General features: G+C 37.2%; 1 protein-coding gene across 1 annotated transcript in view; it reads right to left on the bottom strand.

Moving 5' to 3' along the window:
* Positions 1–25,853, bottom strand: part of FBN2 (fibrillin 2) — a 252,722-nt gene that overhangs the window by 128,874 nt on the left and 97,995 nt on the right. The gene's annotated exons all lie outside the window — the stretch shown is intronic.

The raw sequence follows: 25,853 nt of genomic DNA, 5'->3' as shown, positions 1-25,853 counted from the left end.
AGAAGGAGAAGATGATTGAGAAAGGCCTCCATTAAACAGCTTGTACAAGTGATTTTTTTTTTAAAGAGTATCAGAGCACTCATGGTTGATTAGGTCAGATCATATAACCCTGAATATACTCTTGTTTCAGGCCCTGAGGAATTTCTCACACATATCTATGGGAACTGAGATGAAAGTAAACTCCCATGGCAGTAACACAATGCCAACTAAAGCAAAACTCTATATCCTTTTCTCCCCCCACCCCACAATTGCATTTTAAATTGAAAATAAGTAAGATGCCTATGTTTTAGTGTCTGTTCTATATCAATTAGGGAATTATCCTACTACAGCCTTAAACACACACACACACACACACACACACACACACATAGGGATTACATTTTAAAATGTGGAATAACAGAATACATTAAAAAATTTATAGCTGATTTTCATGCTAATTGTCTGAACCAAGGGGTGGTAGCAAGTAGGTTTTTTTTTTTTTTTCCTATTTGGCTTTGGGCCATGTTTTTGTACTTACATTTGAATATGGGTGTATTTGACATTCTCAAAATTAACTTTAAATCTAAAATAATATAGAAACATGGCAGAGGGCAAACTTGGGAGGCTTTGGGAGGTATCCAGTTTTCCCATTGTACCTCCCTGCACTTACCCGTTCAGCTTACTCAATGCTTGGACTAGTCTATCCCCTTGCAAGTTCGTGAAAGGTGTGCTTTCTTTTAAACTTTAGTGAAAGCAGAAAACCGGTCCATTTATATAAGTATTAATGTATTTTTCCTCTTGTTCAGTAAGCAGAGAGAGGTGGAAAGTCAAACAAAACTACAATTAAATATACCGGGACCTAAATACTAATACATTTAAGAGGAAATGAGCAATTGTGAGGGAAATCCAGCCGCAGATGCCTAGGAGTTGGTCGTCTAAGGCACAGAGCTAGTAAAGACCACTGAATACAGAGAAAGATTTAAAAGTCATAAACATAATGATTACAGAAAAGCAAACCTTAGCTTTTAGTTTCTTTTGAGTTTTTAGTTGCATATTTATTTTTTAATGTATAAAAAAAAGGGAAAAATCATATTCTTGTAAATATAAGGAAAGAAATTTTAAACCCCACAATTTAAAAAATAGTTGGCAATGCCTTTCTTGAATTCCTCCATTGATCTAATCATTCTTTTTTCCCCATTTATTCTGACAAGTTACTCTTGCCTACAAGCTGTGTCATGAAGTAACTATAAGCCTGTGTGTCTTCTTGGAATGTTCTCATATAAAAAAGTTACCAGATTCAGACATTCCCTGAAATAATATCTTCATTTGAGGCTTAGCAGTTAGCCACTGAAGGCACACGGGTACAAATCAAAATTGACCAACTCCCTAAGAGAGATCAGAATTCTAACATGAATTGACTAGATGAGCAGCAAGTATATAATGTGGTGCAGTTACCATCAGATTTAATTCAACAAAACAAAACCATGTGTGCAAAACTAGGACCTACTGCATCTTGTGCTGCTATCTTAGGGCCATGCATCTTAATGAAATGGAACGTGAATTCAGAATAGAAAGGAAACTAGAAGGACTATGCTTTAATCACCGAACACACTGATCAGTCACTTGAGGATAAGGAAGACTATACAAGAGACGAGCACACAGTGCAGCAAGCATTGCAGAGGTAAGACAGCCCTTCTGATCCTCTATGGTCATAGCAACAGTCCAGGCACTTATGGAGCCCAGGGCTGATCTAAATTCTTAAAATTAGAACCCTTACATCCTCCATTTAAGCATTAATTCTTATTTCCAAGCATTTCTTTTTATAATAAAGAACTTCATGCTCTACTTCCAAATACCATCCCTGACAATGAAGAGTAGAAAACTGAAAGAGGTTTGACATTTTTCTTTTTGAAGGAAAAGAAAAACGTGGAACAGAGAAGAACACATGGAGTGATATTAAACTTGTGGTTTTTGCGTTAAATATTTTCATGAACAAAAACTCCATGTTTCACAATTCTTAGAATTAACTAGGAACCTTAGAAGGTTAGCGTCCAAATAATTGTATGAAAAAGGCTTCTTCTAAAGTATTAAGAAATCCTATATGGACACTAGGAGTGTATTTCATTTTTCAGTAGCCACCCACCTAAATTTTAAAAATTCATTGCTTTTCTCTTTAAACTGATCAAAACACCCTGCATGTCAATGCAGTCATGCCCAATGTTTACCAATTTAAATCTAGCATTAATAGTTATGGTAAGAAGGATGTGTGCCTTCAGCTCTTTTATAATATTAGTTCTTCAAGATCATATGTCACAATCAGATTTGAAAGCAGTATCTTTACAAATATAAAGAGTCCACTTGCTTGGTAAGATACACAGGAAGTGTGTCTAAAGATAAGCCTATTCACTGAAAAAGGCAAAGTCTTAATACAAGGAGTTGGTTTCATTCATCCTCAGCGTATCTAATGTGCCTCCAACAACCTTCTCTTGAGCTTTTTTTTTTTTTTTAAAGATTTTATTTATTTACTTGACAGACAGAGATCACAAGTAGGCAGAGAGGCAGGCAGAGAGAGAGGAGGAAGCAGACTCACTGCGGAGCAGAAAGCCCTATGTGGGGCTTGATCCCAGGACCCTGGGATCATGACCCGAGCCGAAGGCAGCGGCTTTAACCCGCTGAGCCACCCAGGCGCCCCCTCTTGAGCTTTTTTAAGAAAAGCTTATTTAGGGGCACCTGGGTGGCTCAGTGGGTTAAAGCCTCTGCCTTCGGCTCAGGTCATGATCTCAGGGTCCTGGGATCGAGCCCCGCCTCGGGCTCTCTGCTCAGCAGGGAGCCTGCTTCCTCCTCTCTCTGCCTGCTCCTCTGCCTACTTGTGATCTCTGTTTGTCAAATAAATAAATAAAATCTTTAAAAAAAATTTTATTTATCGGATCAGAGAAAGACAATTATCATATGATTATCTCTCTGATATGAAGAATTTGAGAGGCAGGATAGGGGGTTATGGGAGAAGGGAGGGAAAAAAATGAAACAAGACAGGATTGGGGAGGAAGACAAACCATGAGAGACTCTTAATCTCAGGAAACAAACTGAGGGTTGCTGGGGATTTGGGGGAGGAGGAATAGGGTGGCTGGGTTATGGATACTGGGGAGGGTATGTGCTGTGAATTGTGTAAGTCTGATGATTCAGACACCTGTGCTCCTGAAGCAAATAATACATTGTATGTAAATTTTTTAAAAAGTTTATTTATGGGGTTGGGGGAGAGGGAGAGCTCCCATGTGGCTCAGTTCTTAAGCACTGGACTCTTGATTTTTTCTCAGGTCATGACCTCAGGGTCATGAAATTGAGCCCAGCATTGTGTCCCATGCTCAGCAGAGAGTCTGCTTGAGGTTCTCTTCCCCGCCCCATTGCTTCCCCCACCTGAAGTTGTGTGCTTTCTCTTTCTCTCTCTCTAATATAAAAATTAAAATCTTTAAAACTTTATCAGTTTGGTGGTTTTGGCCAGCAAATACCAGAAAAGTTGGTCTAAAGGGCCATAAACCAAAAAATTAATAGCTTGCATATCTCAAGTCCATATGGCATGGACAAGAGGGTTGGTTTAAGTCAATGTCTTTTGTTCATTTTCTCTGAGATTTGCTCAACTATGCACTCTGTGGTTTGATTTCATCCTTAGGCTATCTTCCCTGATGGGAGCAAAACAACTGTAGCAGTTTTCTAGGCTTGATCTTTGACCGCAGGACACCTAGTAGAAGAGAGGGAGTCTCTTCCTGGGGCTCTCTTTTAGGAGGGAGGAAACTTTTCCCCAAGGGCACCCAGCAAACCTTCCCTGTTCTCCTAATGTTCTGAGCTATATTCCTCTAGCCAGGAGAATATGCTGGTTGGCAAAGGCCTGGAATCCTGAACCAATTACCGTAGCCAGTGGAATGCACTTACACTAATAAAGAACACCAAAAACTAAAGCAAAAGACAACATGGTTAAGTACATCTGAATAGAGAGCACAGCTGAAGCATGGAACGTGTACCAGAATGGATAGGAAGCTGATGGAAAATGAGCTTAGTTAGTTAGCCATAGGCCGAATCCTGGAGAGTCCTCCCAAGGACTTTGGCTTTTATTCTGAGGTGATTTATAGTGTCTATGAAGGAGGTTAAACAAGAGCATTCATTAGAAAATCAGTATTTTAGAAAGACAATTCTTGTGTGTAATGTGGACAGCTAATGATTAATGATTAACTAGAGATTAATGATGAGAGTATGGAACAAGCTTTACGATGAGAAAAAGAACATATTTTCGTGAGATATGAGGAAGGAGAAATCAACAGGACTTTGCTACGGCATTAAATCAGACTTCTAGCTTGATTAACAAGGGAGATTAATGGTAGCTCTATTAACAGAGAACAGGACATGGAAAGAAGACATTTTAAGGTCAAGCTGGGTTTTGGACTTTCTGAACTTCAGATTTTTGAGAGAAATGGGCAGCAATTCCAACTGCATAGCTACAAATTTGAAACTCAATGAAGATGTAAGGGGTAAAAATATACACTTGTGATTTATCACCAACTCAGTGGGTTGTGTTTGAAGTTGTAGCAATAAATAAGATGTGCAAAGGGGGTATGTAATGAAGAGAGCTGAATTTAAGGAGGGAAATTCTGAGAACCTCCACATTCTAAGAGAAAGTCAAGGGAAGAAAAGTCACTAGAGCAGACTGGGGAGGAAAAATTAGGGAGAGATGAGGAAGAACATGATGAACGAAGGCCAGGGTGCACACTGTCAAAAAGGGGGCTACTGAGTGTGCCACAGAAGAGTAAAAAAAGAGAAGGGCTGGAAAGTGGTTGGTAATTTGAAGAAGTTGAGCACAGGATTTTTTTTTTTTTTTTTTTTTTTTTAAGGAAAATTAGATCTAAGCGAAACCATCTGACAGATTTGACTGCCAAACCACAGAACCTCATATTTGTCAACCAACATTTACAACATTTACTGTAAATCTTACTCTAAGCAGAATATAATGAATAATTTGGTAAGTAGTGCTAAGTGTGATCTCAGATATCACTGAATTCTAAGAACATGGCCCTAGAGATTCTGTCAATTCCAATATGGATGTATACTATAAAGCAGTCCATGTAACAATTACGTTACAGAGAACTTAGAACAAATTAAACGAGAAAGTCTGCTTTTTAAAAAGTCTTCATATTTTCTTCCTCTCAGTGTCAAGGAACTGTATGTATGTGGTCTATTCTGTATAACTTTTTTTGGTATAGGAAAATATATATTTCCATTTTACCCTGGACTTCTTTTAATTAATATGTTATTTAAATTTATGACTAAATTTTAAACAGAATAAACTGCTATCTATTTCCGCTTTTATAAGGACAACAGGCATTACAGAAATGGCAAAATAAGCTATAATGAAAAAGTAACATTTGCTTTCCTACTTTCAGATTTTGAATGGTGTGTATCAACTGTACTCAGAATTCCACTGTATATTCACAAGCAGTTTTACTAAAATATTATGTGGTGTACATTCACCCACTTACAGTGTAAAATTCAATGTTTTTTAGTATATTCACAGAGTTGTGCAACCATTGCTACAACTTAATTTTAGAATATTTCATCCCCTCAAAAGTATTCCATCCTGTCAGTAATCACCCTTCCTACCTCCCTTTAAGCTCTAGGGAGTAACTAACTTACATATAACCAAAAGATCTACAACTAATACCAACTAATCTGTCTTTATAGGTTTGCCTGTTCTGGATCTCTCATATAAATGGAATCATAAAATATATGCTGTTTCAGGACTGGCTTCTTTCACTTACTATAATGTTTTCAAGGTTTATCAATGTTGTGGCATATACCAGTAGTACATTCCTTTTAATTGCTGAATAATATTCCAGTGTATGGATATATCACATTTTATCTACTCATTCATCAGTTAATGGATATTCAAGTTGTTTCCTTTTTTGGGGGGGGGCTACTATGGATAAAGCTGCTATGAACATTTGGGTATTAGTTTTATGTGGACATATATTTTCATCTCACTTGAGGATAAACCTAGAAGGGAAATTGCTCAGTCATAAGGTAACTCTATGTTTAATTTATTGAGGAACTGCCAAATTGTCTTCCAAAGTAGAATTTTAAATTCTACTGTAGAATTTTAAATTCCCACTAGCAATGTATGAAGATTCCACTTTCTCCATATCCTTGCCAAGATCCATTATTATTTTTTATTTTGTAATAATGTGAATTGGTATCACACTGTAGTTCTGTTTTGCATTTCCCTAATGACTAAAGATGTTTAGCACATTTTCATGTACTTACTGGTTTTTTACATTTTTTATTTGGAGAAATATCTATTTAATTGCTTTGCCCAGCTTTTAATTGAGTTATTTGCCCATTAGTAATTGAGTTTAAGGAGTTCTTTATACATTTCCTACATCCGTTATATACGTCCTTTATATATGTCCTATATATATAATTTGTATATGAATTTCTAATATGAACTTTAGACTGCCTATTTCTGCAAAACAAAAAACAAATCAGAAGTGCAACAGGGATTGTGTTGCACCTACAGGTCAATTTAGGAAATACTATCATCTTAACAATATTAAGTATTCCCATCTATAAACATGGGATGTTTTCCCTTTTATTTAGAACTTGTATTTCTTTCAAAAAGGTTTTGCAGTTTTAAATGTAAACGTCTTCCGTTTCCTTTCCTTTGTTAAATGTATTCCTAGCACTTTGTTCTTTTTGAAATGCAATTGATTTTTTATATATTGATATTGCATAACATCAACGTGGCTGAACTCCTTTGTCGGATCTAATAGTTTTTTGGAGGATACCTTCTCCACTTCAGTGGATACCTTATTCACTTCAGTTGACATCTTCTCCAAAGGCATGTCATCTGCACCTAGATAATTTTACTTCCTCTTTTCCAATCTGGATACTCCCTAATTTCTTTTCCTACCTAACTGCTCTGTTAGCAAGAAGTATTCATTCTTTTGTCAGGAAGTATGATGTTAACTATAGTTTTTATTATGAAGTATGATGTTAGCTCTTATCAGGTTAAGGATGTTTCTTTCTATTCCTAATTTGTTGATCATTTTTATCATGGAAGGGTGTCAGATTTTTCTAATGCACTTCTTGCATCTACTGAAATGACTGTATGGCTTTTATCTTTAACTCAATTATTTGGATGGTGTATTATATTATTTGATTTTTCAGAGGCTGAACCACCACCTTCCATTCCCAGTATCAGAATGATACTGTCCTCAGAGAATATGTATTTTTATAACCATTATAACTCTGATGGCATAATTTTTTTATCATTAGGAAATGTTCCTCTTTACCACCAGTAACATTTTTTATTTAAAATCTATTTTTTCTGATAATAGTTTAGCCATTCTAAACTATTCTAAACATTCTGTCTGTACTTTGCATAATGTATCTTGTTCTCACCTTTTAATCATCAACCTATCTATTTTTTTTATTTTAAAGTATGTCTTCTAGAGGCAGTCCATGGAATGGGAGAAGGTATTTGCAAATGACATTACAGATAAAGGGCTGATATTCAAGATCTATAAAGAACTTCTCAACACTCAAACAACAAATAACTCAGTTAAAAAACAGGTGGAAGACATGAATGGACACTTCTCCAAAGAAGACATACAAATGGCTAACAGATATATGAAAAAATGCTCAACATCACTAGCCATCAGGGAAATACAAATTGAAACCACAATGAGATACCACCTTACACCAATCGGAATGGCAAAAATTAACAAAACAGGAAACACCAAATGTTTGTGAGGATGTGGAGAAAAGGGAACCCTCTTACCCTGTTGGTGGGAATGCAAGCTGGTACAGCCACTCTGGAAAACAATACGGAGGTTCCTTAAAGTGTTAAGAACAGAGCTATCCTATGAGCCAGAAAATGCAGTACTAGGTATCTACCCCAAAGATAGAGTTAGTGAAAAGAAGGGTAACATGCACCTTCAATGTTCACAGCAGCAATGTCCAAAACAGCCAAAGTGTGGAAGAAGCCGAGATGCCCTTCAACAGATGAATGGATAAAGAAGTTGTCCATATATACAACGGAATATTATTTAGCCATCAGAAAGGATAAATACCCACTATTTACATCAACATGGATGGAACTGGAAGGGATTATGCTAAGTGAAGTAAGTTAAGCAGAGAAAGATAATTGTCATATGGTTTCATTCATATGTGGAACTTAAGCAATAGCTCGGAGGACCATAGGGGAAGGGAGGGAAATCCAAAGGGGGAGAAATCAGACAGGGAGATAAACCATGAGAGAACTATGGACTCCAGGAAACAAACTGAGGGTTTCAGAGAGGAGGGGAATGGGGAATAGGGTAACAGGGTGATGGACACTGAAGGCACGTGCTGTGATGAGCACTAGGGGTTATACTTAACTACTGAATCACTGAACAGTTCACCAAAAATTAACGATGCACTATACAGTGGCTAACTGAATATAATAATAATTTTAAAAAACCCACAAAGTATGACTTCTGTAGAAGGTGCAAGTTACTGATTGGTCAAATGTTGTACTTAGGGCCTCTTGGCCAGTTAGCGGTTGACCCTTTACTGCTGGATGTACATGTGGCATAGAGGATGCTATCACAGTTAAGAGTATGGGGTTTTTTTTGCCCCACGTTCTGTCAAGGAACAGTAGTCTGGAAGTCTCCTCTCTGATCTCACTAGGGCAGGTAGAGCTTTGGGCATGCCTGGAATTTCACAGGGGTAGGGACATCTGTGCTATGGTTTTTAAGCCTGGCTGCCTAGGAGTCCCTCCTTGGTCAGGGTAGCTTAAATTATTCAGCATTTAGTCAGAGATTATGTTCAAGTGTTTTGTGTCAGTGAGGCCTCTGCCTTGCGTTAATGGGTCTGTGTGGTGATTAAGGAATGCTTTCAAGTCTGACCCTCTGCTCATGAGTGGGTGCAGCCTAGTACATACCACAGCTTTCTCAAACCTCAGAGCTGACTGGGATCCTCTGAGGGCTCTTCTGGACTCGTTCCCTGATTCTCTCCATTAAATTTCTGGCTACGCTACTGTTCTGCTTGAATCATTGGGTTACTAGCCTCCTCTTAATTGTCTCTGACCAAAACTTCTACCATGTATGATAGTGCCCTTAGGTATGGAGGTCTCCATTCTCTGTTCCAAATAAAGCTGTCCCTTTAGGCAGAGTTAAGGTTCTCTTAGTCCTCATGATCTGCCTTTTCCCTGGGCACTACAGGGATACTCAGGCAAGGACTCACTATACCTGGAGTGATGCCTCTGCTCTACCAGCAGGTACAAGGCGAAGGAGAGGGCAGTTCCTGTATCCTCAATACACTCTTCCATGAATGGAACCTCTGCTCTTTGAGCAAACTAGAGTCAATGCCCTTGAACAACCACTAGTGGTACAACCTGGAATATACCTCCCACCTACTGGTGGAAGCTGGGTGTAGAAGAAAAAGCAGTCGTCTCTGTTGTTCCCACCTGGATTAGAGCTTTTGAAAATGGAATAAGGGTAGGAAAAGGGAATAAGAAATACCAGGAGCCTGGCCCTCTATGAATTTATTATCTATTAAAGTAGTAAAGAGTATAATCTAGTATAGTAGTATAATCAATTAAATAAATGTAAAACAAGGCATAATATGATGGGTCCCACCAGAGGAGACTAACAATGTACTATCTCAATTCAATTATGAGAACAAGGAAAAGCTCCAGGAGGACACAGCATTAATAAAGAATGCTAAAACATGGGGCAAAATTTCAGTACGGAGAGAAGATGGCAGAAGTTCTTTCAGACAGAGGAAACACTATGAGCCAAAGTACAGAGGTGACCAATTAAAAGGTATGGATGAGGAATGAACAGTTTCCCGTAAGCTGAGAGTATTTATAAGGAAGTAGAAGACGACAAAACTGGAAAATCAGAATGCCATTCTCAGGAATCTAACCTTATTTTGTAGCAATGAGGAGCACCTAAATCACAAAGCAGGGAAAGAGTAAGAATTTTACTTTTGATGGGAATTAAAGAGTACACTTATGATGAGCACTGAACAATGTATAGAATTGCTGAATAATATATTGTATGCCTGAAGGTAATATAATACTATATGCTAACAATATTGCAATTAAAATTAAAAACTTAATAAAAAATAATTTTATCCTTGGTAAATTTATCTGACAATGTTGATGAAGAAGAACAGGGCTAAGGTAAGAACAGGGCAGGAAGAGTAGAGGTAATAACATAGTCCAAGCTCCAGTTAATGGGGGGGGATTAGGAAAGGAAACAATAAATGGAAGAAATATCCTGAGAGTAAAAGCAAGAATAAGAGAAAGGGATGGTAAGATTTCCTAACTGAACTAATATTAGCAAAATTAGTAAAATAAAGGAAAGGCATTTTTGAGAATATAGATGGTTTCATCATTAACGTTTTGAGCTAAAAGTATCTGGAAAATAGCTGAAAATCCAAGGAAGATCTTTATAAAGGGACTGGCAGCTATGGATAAAGACAGATGAAACCATCAATGTGAATAAAATCAGTAAAACTGAGACTATAAGGAGAAGAGAACATAAGAGAAGAAGCTAATGACAGTTTCTAAGGGGATATATTCATTTGAAAGAAGAGAAGCAAGTAAAGATAAAAAAAGAAAAGAGAGGTCACCAGGATTACTGAAAAGGGATTTAAATTTTATTTTATTTTGAAAAGCAATTTAAATTTTTTAAAAGATTTTTATATATATATATGTATGTATTTAATTGGAGAGAGAGAAGGAACATTTGTCAAGCATGGGGGCAGGGGTAGAAGAAGAGAATCATCAAGCAGACTCCATGCTGAGTGCACTGCCCAATTCAGGGCTTGATCTCAGGACCCTGAGATCATGACCTGAGCCAAAACCAATAGTCAGACTCTCAAATGACTGCAATGACCCAGGCACTCCTGATTTAAATTTTAGAAAAGTAAATGTGACAGACAAAATAATGGCTCACCAATGATGTCCAAGTCCTATCCTAGGAACCTGTGACTATTTGAGTTCATATGACAAAAGGGATTTGGGACTGCTAATCCCTCAAATTGAAATGGGGAGATAATCCTGAATTATCTAGTCCAATGTAATACAGAGTCCTTGTAAGTGGAAGGTGAGGCAAAAGTGCCAGTTCAAAGAGAGATGTGAACGTGCTGCATTGTTAGCTGAAGATGGGAGGGGGCTACAAGCCAGGAAAGAAGGGAGTTTCTAGAAGCTGGAAATGTAAAGAAAATGAATTCTTCCCCAGACACTTTAGAAGGAATATGCAGTCCTGTCCATACCTTCATTTCAGTCCTGCCCACACCTTCATTTTGGACTCCTGAGTTCCAAAAATATAAAATAATAAATATGTGGTTTAAGTCACTAAGCTTTTGATAGTATGTTACAGCAGTGGTAGGAAACTAAGACCTCAAGGAATGTTATTTAAGAAGAAACAGGGTAACCAATAATAGTAAATGCTATGAGGGATTCATGAAAACAAAGGCAATTTTACAAAAGGGTAAGAAATAATTGGTGGAGTAGAAGTTGAGATCACTGGTATAGACTGAGATTTTAGGAAACCTTACAGTGAAGACAGTCAGAAAGGAACAATACTGACAGGAGACTAAAGAGAGGAAGAGGTTTTGTGTAATGCGGTTTAGGATGGCCTTGATTGTAGGTAAGATAGAATCAGGAAAAAGAGAAACAAGCTAGAAACTGAGCTAATTAATGACAAGAGTTAGGAGTCTAGAAAGGTGACAGAATAAGGTACAGAGCTGGAACATTTTGCTCTGGAAAGATATGAAGACATTTCATCAAAGGCAGGGAAAATGGAAAATGAGGATGTAGCAAGAGAAATGAGGCTGAATAAGTTCACATCAAATAGCTTCAATTCTCTAGGTAAAATAGAGTACAGATGTTACAAAACTTTAACGTGCACACACAGAAAAATCACCTGGACAGCAAACATGCAGATTGTGACTTCTAGTCAAGATGTTTTCTGGGGTGCCTGGGTGGCTCAGTCAGTTAGGCATCTGCCTTCAGCTCTGGTCATGGTCCCAGGGTCCTGGGATCTAGCCCCATGTCCGGCTCTCATTCATTGGAGAGCCTGCTTCTCCCCCTCCCTCTGCCACACCCCCTGCTTGTGTTCTCTATAAAATAAATGAATAAAATCTTAAAAAAAAAAAAGACTGTGATATTCCCCTTTTACTACAAACACATAGCCATGACAGATGACCCATGAAAAGAGGAAAAAGAAGATCCAGTTGGTTCCAAAACACAAGATAAATGTTTCCTTGGACCACAAATAGAATTGCAAAGAAGTAAGTAGAGCTGAAGCGAGGAGTTTGCTGGACTCCTTCCTCAGGTGGTGGTGGTGTCCAAGAGATCAGAATGATACTCCATGACAGTGTGGTGCGGTAAACACTAAAGCATGAGCAGTGCAGGGTGACAGGGACACAGAGAAGAGACACGGGTCAGGAAAGACTTTCACCAGACATTCATGGTCACACTAAAACATGTCAGATAAAAAGGCCCACACCAGGCTACGAAGATGAACATGGAATACTGTTTCCTAGGCAGAGGGGAGAGCACACACAAAGATGAGGCAAGAAGGAACATTAGCTGAGGAGCTAAGTGGATGTTCATGAGTCTGAATCATAGAGTGTGTAGAAAGAAGTGAAGCTGGAGAGGTAAGAAGAGCACGGCCATGCAGGAACTTTATCAAGAAATCGGAGGATTCAAACAGAGGATTGACATGGCCAAACATGTTCTGGAAAGATCACTGTGCCCACAACATGAAGAAAGGACCGTAGTGGGACAATTAAGAGGCAGGGAGATTCCAAAGAATGCTCAGTAATCCTCTCTCATCGTCCCCCATCATAAAAGAGATGATGGGAATGAAGGCACAGGAGAGCAGATACATTCAAAATATATTTAGGAAGCACAATCCATCCAAATGTCTTGGTGGTAAAACAGTTGTGTCAGGGGTGGCACCTGGGTGGCTGACTCTGGGTTTCAGCTCAGATCATGATCTCAGGGTCTTCAGATAGAGTCCTGCGTCAGACTCTGTACTCCACAGGGAGTCAGCTTGAGATTCTCTCCCTGTGTCCCTCCCTCACTTGGGTGCATTCTCTCTCAAACAAACAAACAAACAAACAAACAAACAAATAAAATCTTTTTTAAAAAGTCATGTCAGGAGAGGGAGGAATCAAGAGTAATCCCCTAGATTTAGGATTGTGAGGAGGTATATGGGAAGTGCTAGTAAGGGACATGTGGGATGGGTGTGGAGAGTTACAGACCCGATAGGGGTCTGTGCATGCTGAGCTGACTGGGGGAGGGGGACAGACTGACTAGGCAGTGGCACACAAAGATAGGGAACAGAGGAGACAGGCACAGGGACTCTATTTGGAGGGGTGCACCTGCATGTAGATGACTTTTTTTCTGCATGAATGTGAGGAAGATAAGGAATGGGAAAAGCCCACCTGGTGATCTTGATGAAATTAGTTTCATTTGACTAGAGAGGATACTGCACAGATGACAGAGGGTTCTAGAACAAGGCAGAATACAGAAAGAAGAGCAAAACTGTAGGTAATTCCCAGGTTTGACGTGAAGAAGAAGGAAAAGAGAGGACGGGAGCTCAAGACAAAGATGGAAAGGGAGTTTCTTTTTTAGGATGATGGAAAACCCCATGATCCACTTCTATCAGAGATGTATGTACAGAGACATCATCTATGAAACGCAGTCAATGGTTTCGTGTTATCTCCTAGGTTTACTGCAGTATGATTACATATACCTTCCTGGACCCTCTTTCTTCCTGCTATTGATCTAAGGAAGTACATTTATAATAGTCTGTGTGTTAACATTAATGGGCACTAAAGGGACTTCTCACTTAGGAGGTTTTTTGTTTGTTTAGGGGGGATAATGGCTTTTTTTTTTTTTTTTTTTTAAGGCTACTTCTGCAGCCATGTAATGAATGGTTCTCTTTTGGCCTGAAATCAATACTGCATCTTTCTGAACACTAATTTGGAGTAACTCAGGCATGAAGTAATAGCAGCAAGAGGCAGCTCCCTTACAGTGCTTTATAACATTAAAACAGTTGGAAAGCTATTTCTATTCAAAAGATGTAAAAGTTACTGATAATACAGTCAAACAATATGAGCTTAAATTCTTGGTTTGCATCCCCAGATATTTTTTGGGAAGCATAGTTATTTGTCAGCAGTGGCTTTTGCTCTCCTTTCTCTCTCTCTCTTTTTCAATTTGCTCAGGTTTGAAACATTTTGTTACCCCTTTCTAGCCTAAAATGAGTAAAACCAAATTGTTTACAAGTTCTGAAGACTTAAAATGAGGATGCTAAGTTTTTGTAGGACAGAATTTTAACAACTGAGTGGTGAGCTGTTAAAACTATGTCCTCCAGAAGCTTTACTTTCTTTCCATCCTTTTTGCCTTCCCTAACTACCTTAAAAATTTTAAATATAGGGAAATTAAAATGAAAGGCTCTCTTAATGTTGGGTAAAACCTACAATTTCAACAACACAAAAGTCAGGAAATTCCAAAGTTAAATTTACTATAACCGTTTAGACTTGGCAAAAATGCAAGAATATTTTCTCTTCCTTTTTTTTGTTGTTGTTAAACATCATTATGTTGAGATGTAATCATAAAACCTCAGGATTTCAAAAGGTATTTTGGCTTAATGAAGTGAGAACATTAATTTAAGAAACCTTTATCAATACTCTAATCATGTATCCAGTCATTTATTTTGTATCTTCTGAATAAATGGCATTAAGAGAAAAAAGAAATCTGTCCTACATTCCATTACAGGATTATCATATAAATACTCATTTATCTCTGTGCTTTTCATACTCACTACTGCAGGGGACAAACACTTTTCCCTTAGTCCACTCTACATTCTTTGGCTGGACTAATAATTAACATAAGAGAGATTAATAGGAGAAAAACTAATTTCTTATGTAAGGGAATCCATAGAAATATGAGACTCAAAGAAGTGATCAAAGCAGGCAGCTTTTTGTACCTTTTAAACAAAGGAACATTATTTGTGAAGATTTGACAACAGGGTTGGGGCTTGAAGTAGCAAATTAATGAAGAAGTAACAAAGTTAGTTTATACAGCTTCTTGGCCCTAAATTTTCTGTCTGGAGATAAGGATGCCTTCTAGCCTCCACGTTAAAGGGGCATTTATTTCCTGCTTTCAAAGGTATAAAAGAGGGTCATGAGTGTCCCTCTCACATTGCTGTTTCTTAAGTAATTTCAATTCTAAATAACCAATATGCCAAAGTGGTATTTTTGGGTGGTGGCTTGCAATGAATCCCATCATTACCATAAAAAGAAAGACACCCAGGGCACCTGGGCGGCTCAGTTAGTTAAGCATCTGACTTCCACTCAGGTCATGATCTTGGGGTCCTGGAATTGAGCCTTGGATTAGACTCCCTGCCCAGTGGAGAGTCAGCTTGTCCCTCTCCCTCTACCTCTTGCCCCTCTCATACTCTCACTCTCAAAAAAATAAAATCTTTAAAAAAAAAAAAAAAAGGACACTCAACCAGAGTGGTATGCACATTACTAAGACACACACTATGTACAATTCTTATAAAGAAAGTTAATCTTCAAATTGGTACAGTTATATTTTCTTGGATTTTGTTGAATTCCTTATTCAACTGGGAGGTTATATCCATACACATTTAGTTTACATTCAATAAGTAACTGCAAACATACTGAACTATACACACATATTTGTGTATGTGCACAAAATGGGCATGTAGGTGTGGATGTGTGAGTCAGCCTAGAAAGTATACACTGTGATCTGCTCATGGCGTGGGGGAGTCGCATAAAATTAACCAGACATCCACTAGCACTCCCTGCATGAAATAGCAAATTCAAAATGCCTGACTGGATAGGCTCACCAAGACTGTGACCAGACCTCACTGGGTTCCCACCATATCTGGGTTAATGGAACACAGATACATTCACATTACACCATTAAATAACTGCTTTAATTGTTGCTTATCCAGAGGAAGTTACCTGAGCAATTCTCAGAGACACCAGAACACCTCAGGGGTCTTTCCCTGAGACTGTGAAAGACCTTTATGTTTCAATTGCCTTTTCCTCATCTTACCCAGAGGATCTGTTTGATGATTTATGCAAAGTCAACTATAAATTATAAATGTTTCTAACAGTTTCATGTAAACTGACAGAATATATAGCAATGAGTATTTGAAACCACTAAGGTGCAAGCATAAAGCAACTTTGTATTTCCCACTGCTATTTTGCAGTTTGTTTTTACCCATTCTTTCTTGACCCTAGGAAATCTCACTAAGTTCCTACAGGTTTTCTCAACTTTTCTGGATGAACAGAATGCCCACTTAAATCCAACAATCACACAGCTGTAATCCCTCATGCAATTGAATCTTCTTCCCCTCCCCAGCTTCAGCCTGCCCTAGGTTTATAAGCCTCCAGGGATGGAGGGAACATGGTTCTCTTTTGCTTTCTCCCTTCTAACTCCTAACTAGTAACGAGCATTTTCAGGATTGCAGGGAGGGAGGAGAGAGGGCAATTACTTGTAACAATGGTCTTACTCAGTTGGCAGAAGTGTGTTCTAATAGACTTTTCCTTCTCAATCTTCTCTATGGTTCTTTCTCATCTCCTGGACCTCTAAATGTTCAAATATATGAGGACTCAGGCCTTGGACTTCCCCATCAAAATGCTCCCTTTATGTTCTCATGTACTCCCATGCCTTTGAAGGCTCCCAAGTTTATAATGTCAGCCTTGTCCTTGACCCAAACCTGACTGGTACATGTAACTACAAACATCTACTAGATGTCTAGCAGGTACAAATTAATCATTTTAAAGCAGAGCTCCTGATAACTTTCCTCTACCTCAACTATGTTCTACCTATAGAACATACTCTATCTCAGTTAACAGTAGCTTCATCCTTACAGTTCTAAAAACTTCAGAATTACTTGATTCTTTTCTTCTCTTACTCCACAAGTCTTAAGTCATCTGTCAATAAATTCTGCTGGCTCAACCTGTAAAATCCACCTGGAATTCAACCACTTCTCATCACTTTTATCAGTAGCCACTGGTCCTGTCTACCACCACATCTCAGACTATGGCAGTCGCCTCCTGATTGGTCCCCAGCTTCCACATTTGTTCCTTTATTATCTTTTTACCACCCAGAAGCCAGGGCAAATCTTCAAAATGAAGGTCAGAATCTGTCAGTCCTCTGCTCAGCTAGTTAGAGTCTCCTTCTTGCCATCCTGCACCAGTCACACTGGCTTCTGTCTGTCCACTGTGCACCCGAGGGATCCCCCTGTTCCAGTGCTGTTGCCTTGGCTGATTCCTGTCAGGAATTCTTCCCCCATGGCCACAGTTTGTTCCCTCACCTCCTTCCTACCCTCATTAGCCTTTTATAGATTCTCATCCTGCTTTGTTTTTCTGGTGGTTTTATCATAACTGACAGTGTAGCTTTTACTTGTGTATTGTCTGTCCCTTGTTTCTAAAGTAAGCTGCATGAGAGAAAGAATTTTTATCTGTATGTTCACTACTCTATTCTCAGAGTACAGAAGTGTGCCAGGAACTCAATAAATAAATATCATTCTGAATCAACTCTGGCATCGCTGCCCTCTGGGCATGGCACTTACAAGGCCTAAGGATTTTACTGGTATCTTGGGCAATCTCCTAGGGCTGAGGGTCTCCCACCTTTTGCCATCTATTCTGGGATACCACCTCTCCTCTTCTTTCTGACCACCTGCAACTCCCATCAGCCCCAGATTTCTGGCAGTTTATCCCCACTAGGGTCAACCACTTTATAGGAGTCCTCATAGGCAGACACCGTCCCAAGCCCACATAACTCATTTCCTTTCTATGAGGTCCTTGCAGGGAAAATGGGGAAATGTATCCTTTGCCTTTCAAATTCAGGAAGTACAGAACTGAGACTTTTCAGAGATGAGTCAGGCTCCACTGATATTCGTCCCTCCAAAACTCCAGTTCACAGACAACACTTTTCAAAAAAGATCCTTACTACTGTTCTTTTCAACCTTTTTAAGAATCTTCTCTCTTTTTTTTTTTTTTTAAAGATTTTATTTATTTGACAGACAAAGATCACAAGTAGGCAGAGAGGCAGGCAGAGAGAGAGGAGGAAGCAGGCTCCCTGCCGAGCAGAGCCCCATGCAGGGCTTGATCCCAGGACCCTGAGACCATGACCTGAGCCGAAGGCAGAGGCTTTAACCCACTGAGCCACCCAGGCGCCCCAGGATCTTCTCTTTTTACACAGCCTGGAGGTGAGTGGTGAGTCACTGAAGGCAGAAAAATCTCTCCTTCCTCTTCTCCCCCTTAGTTCACTCTTATCACTCACAAGTTATACAAATGATATAGGCAGCATTTACATACTGTATATGAACACTCTTAAAATAACAACAATGGAATTTTAATTACCTTCTTAAAGAGAAGAATCTAGAATGCATTGTATTCATGAGATCCACACACTTTCTTGACTCCAGGCAAAAATATTAATATTCAATCAACTAGCCACTACAAATAAATTATATATCCTAGCATAAGAAAGGATTTATTTAAGATGCAACATTATATTTTATGAATAAAGACCAAAAATATTCCATCTTGAAGCTACAAAGAAAATAAACATACAGAAAATATTTTAAAATGTAAAATCAAATTTCAACTAAATGCCAGAATGCTATACTTCCTGTTTTTTTATTACTTAATGATGAAAAATATTTTTTCTATTAGGGTAAATTAAGGCAAAATATTCCATGTGGGAGGAAAAAATTATGATAATCTAATTTTGAATAGCTGTATTCTATGAGTTTGCTAAGTTGAATTAATTTTCTAAGCCTACAACGAAATATTCATAATATGGTTTTACTAAAGTATTGGATGAGATTTTTTTTTTTTTTTTTTTAGCAAACTTCAAATGTTTTCTATTACAAAATACCTTAAAGGGCCTTAAATCTGTTGTGCTTACAACTCAACAGAACAAGAAAGTAACCTCTTATGTTTTTTCCAAATATCATTGAGAGTGCTTTCTTACATGCCTTCATATTAGAAAAGAACCTACTTCTGTCAAGCATACAGCAGTAATTTTAGAAAGAATGTGCCCCTATTTTTTCTTTAAAAAATTGTATTTTAAAAATAAGATATGGACTAGAACAACATGCATATCCCATTTCTCAAAGTGCTACACTGATTCCTGTTGCACACAGTATAGAGCTTTGTAAAGGCATCAGGGTAGAACAACCTTGAATGATGTTAATGATGTCCAGAAAATTTTCTTCCTTCTAATTTCAAGAACTATCAGGTTTCTAACTGCAGTCTAGCTGATAGTAGACAGGATGAGAAAAAGAGCATTACTACAAAGAAGGGTAGAAGAAGAGAAGTTATTAACTGAAAAAAGGTAGACCTACGTAGAAAGATAATAGAGCTATAATTATTTTGATTATTGTGGGCTTTTCCTTTTCCTTTGGATTTCTCTGACAAACACAATGGCAATCCAGAGTTTCTGTCTGGAGTACCTTTATTTTTGGAAGTCAAATAGCTCTGATGGAAATAATAATAAATCTTCCAAAGTCATTTCCCAAGCTTTCCAAGCTAGTCATTAAGGAGACACATTTCCATACATATAGCTATCTCCTTGAATCACCTATCACTTTTTACTTAATACATTTCTACATATGTACTCATTTTAAAAAGTTAACATGACAGGATTTTTAGACTAGCAAAAAATACTCTGTATGACCCTATAATGAGGTGTACATGTCAATTACACATTAGTGCAAACCCAAACAATAAACAACACTAGAAGTGAACCCTAACGTAAGTTACGGACTTTGGATAATAACAGTGTGTAAATTTATGTTCATCAGTTGTAACAAATGTACCACTCTGGTGGGGGATGTTGATAAATGGAGAAGGTATGCATGTATTGAGTCTGGGAGTATATGAGAAGTCTCTGCACCCTCCTCTCAATTTTGTTATGAACCTATCACTACTCTAAAAGGATAAAGTCTTCATAAAAAATGTAATATTAACTTTGTTCTAATCAATAATATTTCCAGGAATAACACCCATAAACACAAAGTGTTGCCACATCAGTTATGTTTTTTCCTTAAAACTTTTTAATACGTTATAACTATTAAAATAAAACTTGTTTGTCCATAATCTGTCATCTAGCCAGTCACTAGGAAAGTAGCTGCAAAATTAGTAGGGGAGAGACTGTTTGAAATAGGGGCAAGAACAGTGGTAACGAACAATAGTGCTTGGCAAACTATACCCATTGCCTGTTTTTTTAGGTAAAGTTTCACTAGAACACAGCCACACTCATTTGTTTCTGTATTTATTATCTATGGCTGTTTTTGCACCATGATGGCTAAGCTGGTATTTGCAACAGAGTGACTGTCATGTCCAAAAATATTGATTATCTGGCTCTTTAGAGAATAAGTTTGTCAGCCCCTGATCTGGAAGGGTTATGCATTTGGGGTACCTCCACTAGTGTCTTGAGGAGTGAGCATTAATTTAGAAAAATAAAACCGGAAAAATGAAAACACAAAATCTTTGGGACAAAGCAAAAGCAGTTCTAAGGGGGAAATATATAATAATATGGGCCTACTTCAAGAAACCAGAAAAATCTCAAATAAACAACCTAACCTAACCTAACCTAAAAGGGTTAGAAAAAGAATAAAGCCCAAAGCTAGTAGAAAGAAGGGATTATAAAGATTAAAGCAAAAATAAATGAAATAGAGACTTAAAAAAATAGAAAAGAATCAATGAAACCAAGAGCCGGTTCTTTGAAAGTATAAACAAAATTGATAAACCTTCAGCCACACTTACTAATAAAAGGGGGAGAGAGAGAGAGGACTCAAATAAAATCAGATATGAAGGAGGACAAGTGACAACTGACACCACAGAAAAACAAAGGATTACAGGAAAATGTTATATATATACGATTTATGCAATAGAGTTAAGAGAACTGTATCTCAACAAATTGGATAACCCTGAAGAAATGGATAAATTCCTAGAAACATACTATCTTCCAAAACTGAAACAGGAAGAAATAGAAAACCTGAACAGACTGATTACTAGAAATAAAATTGAATCAGTAATCAAAAAACTCCCAACAAATCAAAGATCAGGATCAGATGGCCTCAAAGGTGAATTCTACCAATATTTAAGAAGAGTTAATACTTATTTTCTTCAAACTATTCAAAAACATTGAAAAGGAAGGAAAACTTCCAAATTCATTCTACGAGGCCAGCATTACTCTGATATCAAAGTCAGACAAAGACACTACAAAGAAAACCACAGGACAGTATCTATGATGAACACTGATTCAAAAACCCACAACAAAAAATGAGTAAACCAAATTCAACAATACATCAAAAAAAATCATTTACCATGATCAAGTGGGATTTACTCCAGAGATGCAAGGATGGTTCAATATTTGAAAATCAATCAATGTGATACATCACATTAACAAAAGAAAGGATAAAAACCAAATGATCATCTCAACAGATATAAAAAAAAAACAATGACAAAATGTAACATCCATTCATAATAAAAACTCTCAAGAAAGTGGGTTTAGAGGAAAAATCCAGCATAATAAAGGACACACATAAAACAAACCTGCAGTGGGGATAGGCATGGAGTGGCTGGTTTATGGACATTGGGGAGGGTATGTGCTATGGTGAGTGCTGTGAAATGTGTAAGCCTGATGATTCACAGACCTGTACCCTAGGGCAAATAATACATTATATGTTAATAAAAATAATTAAAACAAAACCCCAGAGCTAGTATCATAGTCAATGGTGAAAAACTGAAAACTTCTTCCTCTAAGATTAGGAACAAGCTAAGGATGCTCACTCTCACCAGTTTTACACAACATAGTACTGGAAGACCTACCTGCAACTATCAGACAAGAAACAAAGAAGCACCCAAATTAGTAAGGGAGAAGTAAAACTGCCACTATTTTCAGATTACATGATACTATACATAGAACATCTTCAGGTTTTAAAGACCAAGACTATTAGAATTGATCAATGAATTCAGTAAAATTATAAGATATCAAATTAATACATAGCAATCTGTTTCATTTCAATATCCTAATAATAAAGTAGCGGACATAGAAATTTAGAAAGCAATCCCATTAACAACTGCACCAAAAAAGAATAAAATATGTAGGAATAAATTTAACCAAGAAGGTGAAAGACTTATACTCTGAAAACTCTACGTCACTGATCAAGAAACTGAAGAAGACACAAATTAATGGAAAGAAAAACGATGCTTATGGTTGGGAAGAATTAGTATCATTAAAATGTCCATACTACCCAAAGCATTCTAAAGACTCAAGGCAATCTCTAAATATCAATAGTATTTTCACAGATCTTCAACAAATATTCCTAGAATTTATATGCAACCACTTAGTAAGACTACAAATGGCCAAAGCAATCTTGAGAAAGAAGAAAAGAGCTGGAGGTATCACCATCCCAGATTTTATGATATACTAGAAAGCTAGAGTAATGCAACAGTATGATACCAGTACAAAAACATACAGTCAATGAAATATAATAAGTAAATAAACCCACACCTAAATAAACCACAGAAATAAAACCACACCTATCTGGTCAAATTAATTTACAACAAAGGAAGCAAGAATATACTGGGGAAAAAGTCTTTTCAATAAATAGCGTTGGGAAACTGGACAGCTACGTGCAAAATGAAACCAGTCCATTTTCTTACACCATACATAAAAATAAAGTCAAAATGGATTAAAGACATAAATACAAGACCTGAAACCATAATATTTGTAAAAACACAGGCAGTAATTTCTTGGACATCACTCTTAGCAACATGTTTATGATAATGTCTCCTCAGACAAGGGAAACCAAAACAAAAATAAACTATTGGGATTATGCCAAAATAAAAAGCAAAGGAAACCATCCACAAAGGAAATGGCAAGCCAGTGAATGGGATAAAAAAGCTGCAGATGACATATTTAATAGGGGTTAATATCAAAAATATATAAAGGACTTAAATAACTCAACACCAAAAAACAATCTGATTAAAAAGTAGTCAGAGGTCCTGAACATTTTTCCAAAGAGTACCTATAGTTGGCTAACAGTTGCATAAAAAGGTGCTCAATGTCACTAATCATCAGAGAAATGTATATCAAAATGACAATGAGAAATTATCTCACACCAGTCAGAATGATTAGTATCAAAAAGATAAGCAAAAACAAGTATTCATAAGGACGTAGAGAAAGGAAACACTTGTGCACTGTTGGTGGGAATGAATATTGGTACATCCACTGTGGAATCCAGTAGGGCGATTTCTCAAATATTGATAATAGAAATATCACATGATCCAGTAATTCCATTACTGGGTATTTACTCTTACTCATTCAAAAAGATACATGCTTATTGCAGCACTATTTACAATAGTCAGGATAAAGAAACAACTCAAGTGTTCATCAACAGAGGAATGGATGAAGAAGAGTGGTACATACACACAATGGACTACTATTCAACTATAAAGAAGAATAAGACTGAAATAAGTCAGATAAAGACGGATACCACACAATTTCACTTTTATATGGAATCTAAAAAACAAAATCACTAGACAAAAAACAGACTCTTAAATACAGAGAACAAACTGATGGTTGCCAGAAGGGGAGTAAGTCAGGGGATGGGCAAAATAGCTTAAAGGGATTAAGTATAAGTAAATAAATAAGTCAAGGAGATGAAAAGTACAGCATAGGGAATATAGTCAATTATACTGTAAAATGTTGTACGGTAGCTACACTCATCCTGGAGAGCCCTGAATAATGTACAGAACTGCAGAATCACCAAGTTGTGCACTTGAAACTAATCTAACTCTGTATATCAAATATACTTGAATTTTTTAAAAAGTGAAACTGGAACTCACAGCATTTTGATGAGTTTAATGTAACAATGAAAGCCCAGTATGACATTTGGGAAACTACCCTCAAAAATGCTTGCATACTCCCTGTAAGAGAGGATTAGAAAATGAAAGTCTACATACAATCTTTTTTTTTTTTTTTTAAGATTTTTATTTATTTGACAGACAGAGATCACAAGTAGGCAGAGAGGCCTGCAGGGAGAGGAGGAAGCAGCCTCTCCACTGAGCAGAGAGCCTGAGTGCAGGGCTGATCCCAGGACCCCAGGATCATGACCGGAGCTGAAGGCAGAGGCTTTAACGCACTGAGCCACCGAGGCACCCCTGAAATATGAAATCTTATAGCCAAAAAACACGTTTATGCCTCAGATAAGCATCAGCTATAGCTAGTTAAATCAAGTCATCCTAAATTTAGTATGACAGTATACAGATGGTAAATATTCCCAAATTGTCTTTTGCCATTCACCAGAATTTAGCCATGCTAGAATATACAAACCCATGATCAGCCTGGAATTTGTCCTATATGTGTTGCTACTAGACTGGGACAAAAATATTTCACAGACAGTCTTCATAGTCAAACAGAAAAAAGACATGTTAATATGGGAAATACGAAACCACAGCCCACTAGGAAAACCAGAGCTTACAGAAAACACAGCAATTCCTCTACTGTCTGTATGATGACGTTAGAAGAAATGTGCTCATACTATAACCAAATTTATTTATTTTTACTTTTGTGTTCTTGAAATGAGGACTATTTAGTTGTCTTCTGTAAACAGCAGGTACTTAGAGAAAAGATCTACCTGACCATTTGATGAATCATCAGTGGCCTTCAGCTACAATTTGCAAAATCATTGAAACTATCCTTAAAATTAATTGTACTAAAATTTAGCAAAGGCAAAGTACAGATGACAATACTTTACACTGAGATGTGAGAGGGATGCATTAAGAAAAAAAAAAAAGAGAGAGAGAGAGAGAGAGATTCCTAGTTTGGGACTAAGAAAAAAAAGATGCTTCAAGCTTGATCACAGCTTTATTTCTATGTTTACTAAATGAAAGCATCTATAAGAAATTAGCAGCCCATAAACTTTTTCTTCAGTTCTTCACATATTTTTCAATGCCAGGGTAGGCATACTACAGAAGGTCAGTAAATAACAACACTTGGAAGAAAATGCAGTCCTGGGTCTAGGTATTATGTTTCAAGTTTTGTTACATTTTTACTTGACTACGCAGGATATTTTTTTAGAGTAGACTAATTTCCTTCAGGCACTGAGCCATGGTAATTTGTGAGATTAACTTTTCTTTCTCTCTCACTTCTATTTTTTTCAAAAGAAGCTGAGGATACACATCCAGAATATTATAAAACCAGCATTTTGTTTATTTTGGTATGCATTATAACTTTTCCATTTCCATTATGAAACAATTACTGGTTAAGTAAAATGAAGAAATAAGGAGGTGTATTTCAGTTTATAGCTTTTTTCCCTAAAGGCAAAGTTCAAATGTTCATCTGATCCTTTTAATCCAGGGTAAAATAGATTTTTTTTTTTTTAATCACTAACACACACCTAATTTTAAGTCTCTGAGAAAGGTGTTTTGGAGGCTTTCAATTTTTCCAGCGATCTTCAGTAGAAACTGAACTGCAAGAATCATGTAAATTACTTTACCATGCCTTTTTTTTTTTCATATTTTTTTAAAACAAGGATTTAAATATACAATGGCACTGAGGAAATAATATTGGTTCCCACCATTTGGGAAATTTTTCCTGAGTCCACAAAATGCAATTTCCTGACTATTGTGTTATGCTAAATAAATCTAGTCCTCTGGGTCTCAAATGTCCATTTCTGTAATTTGGGTGGAACTGAGACTAGGGAAATAAAACAGGCTGGCACCAAGTCAGGAATTAATGGATCGTCTTAAATCCCCAGTTCCATGTT

Source organism: Mustela erminea, chromosome 3 (genome assembly GCF_009829155.1).
Source record: "Mustela erminea isolate mMusErm1 chromosome 3, mMusErm1.Pri, whole genome shotgun sequence".
Taxonomy (NCBI): domain Eukaryota; kingdom Metazoa; phylum Chordata; class Mammalia; order Carnivora; family Mustelidae; genus Mustela; species Mustela erminea.
Note: the sequence above shows the minus strand (reverse complement) of the source record. Positions and strands in the feature narration are given on the sequence as shown.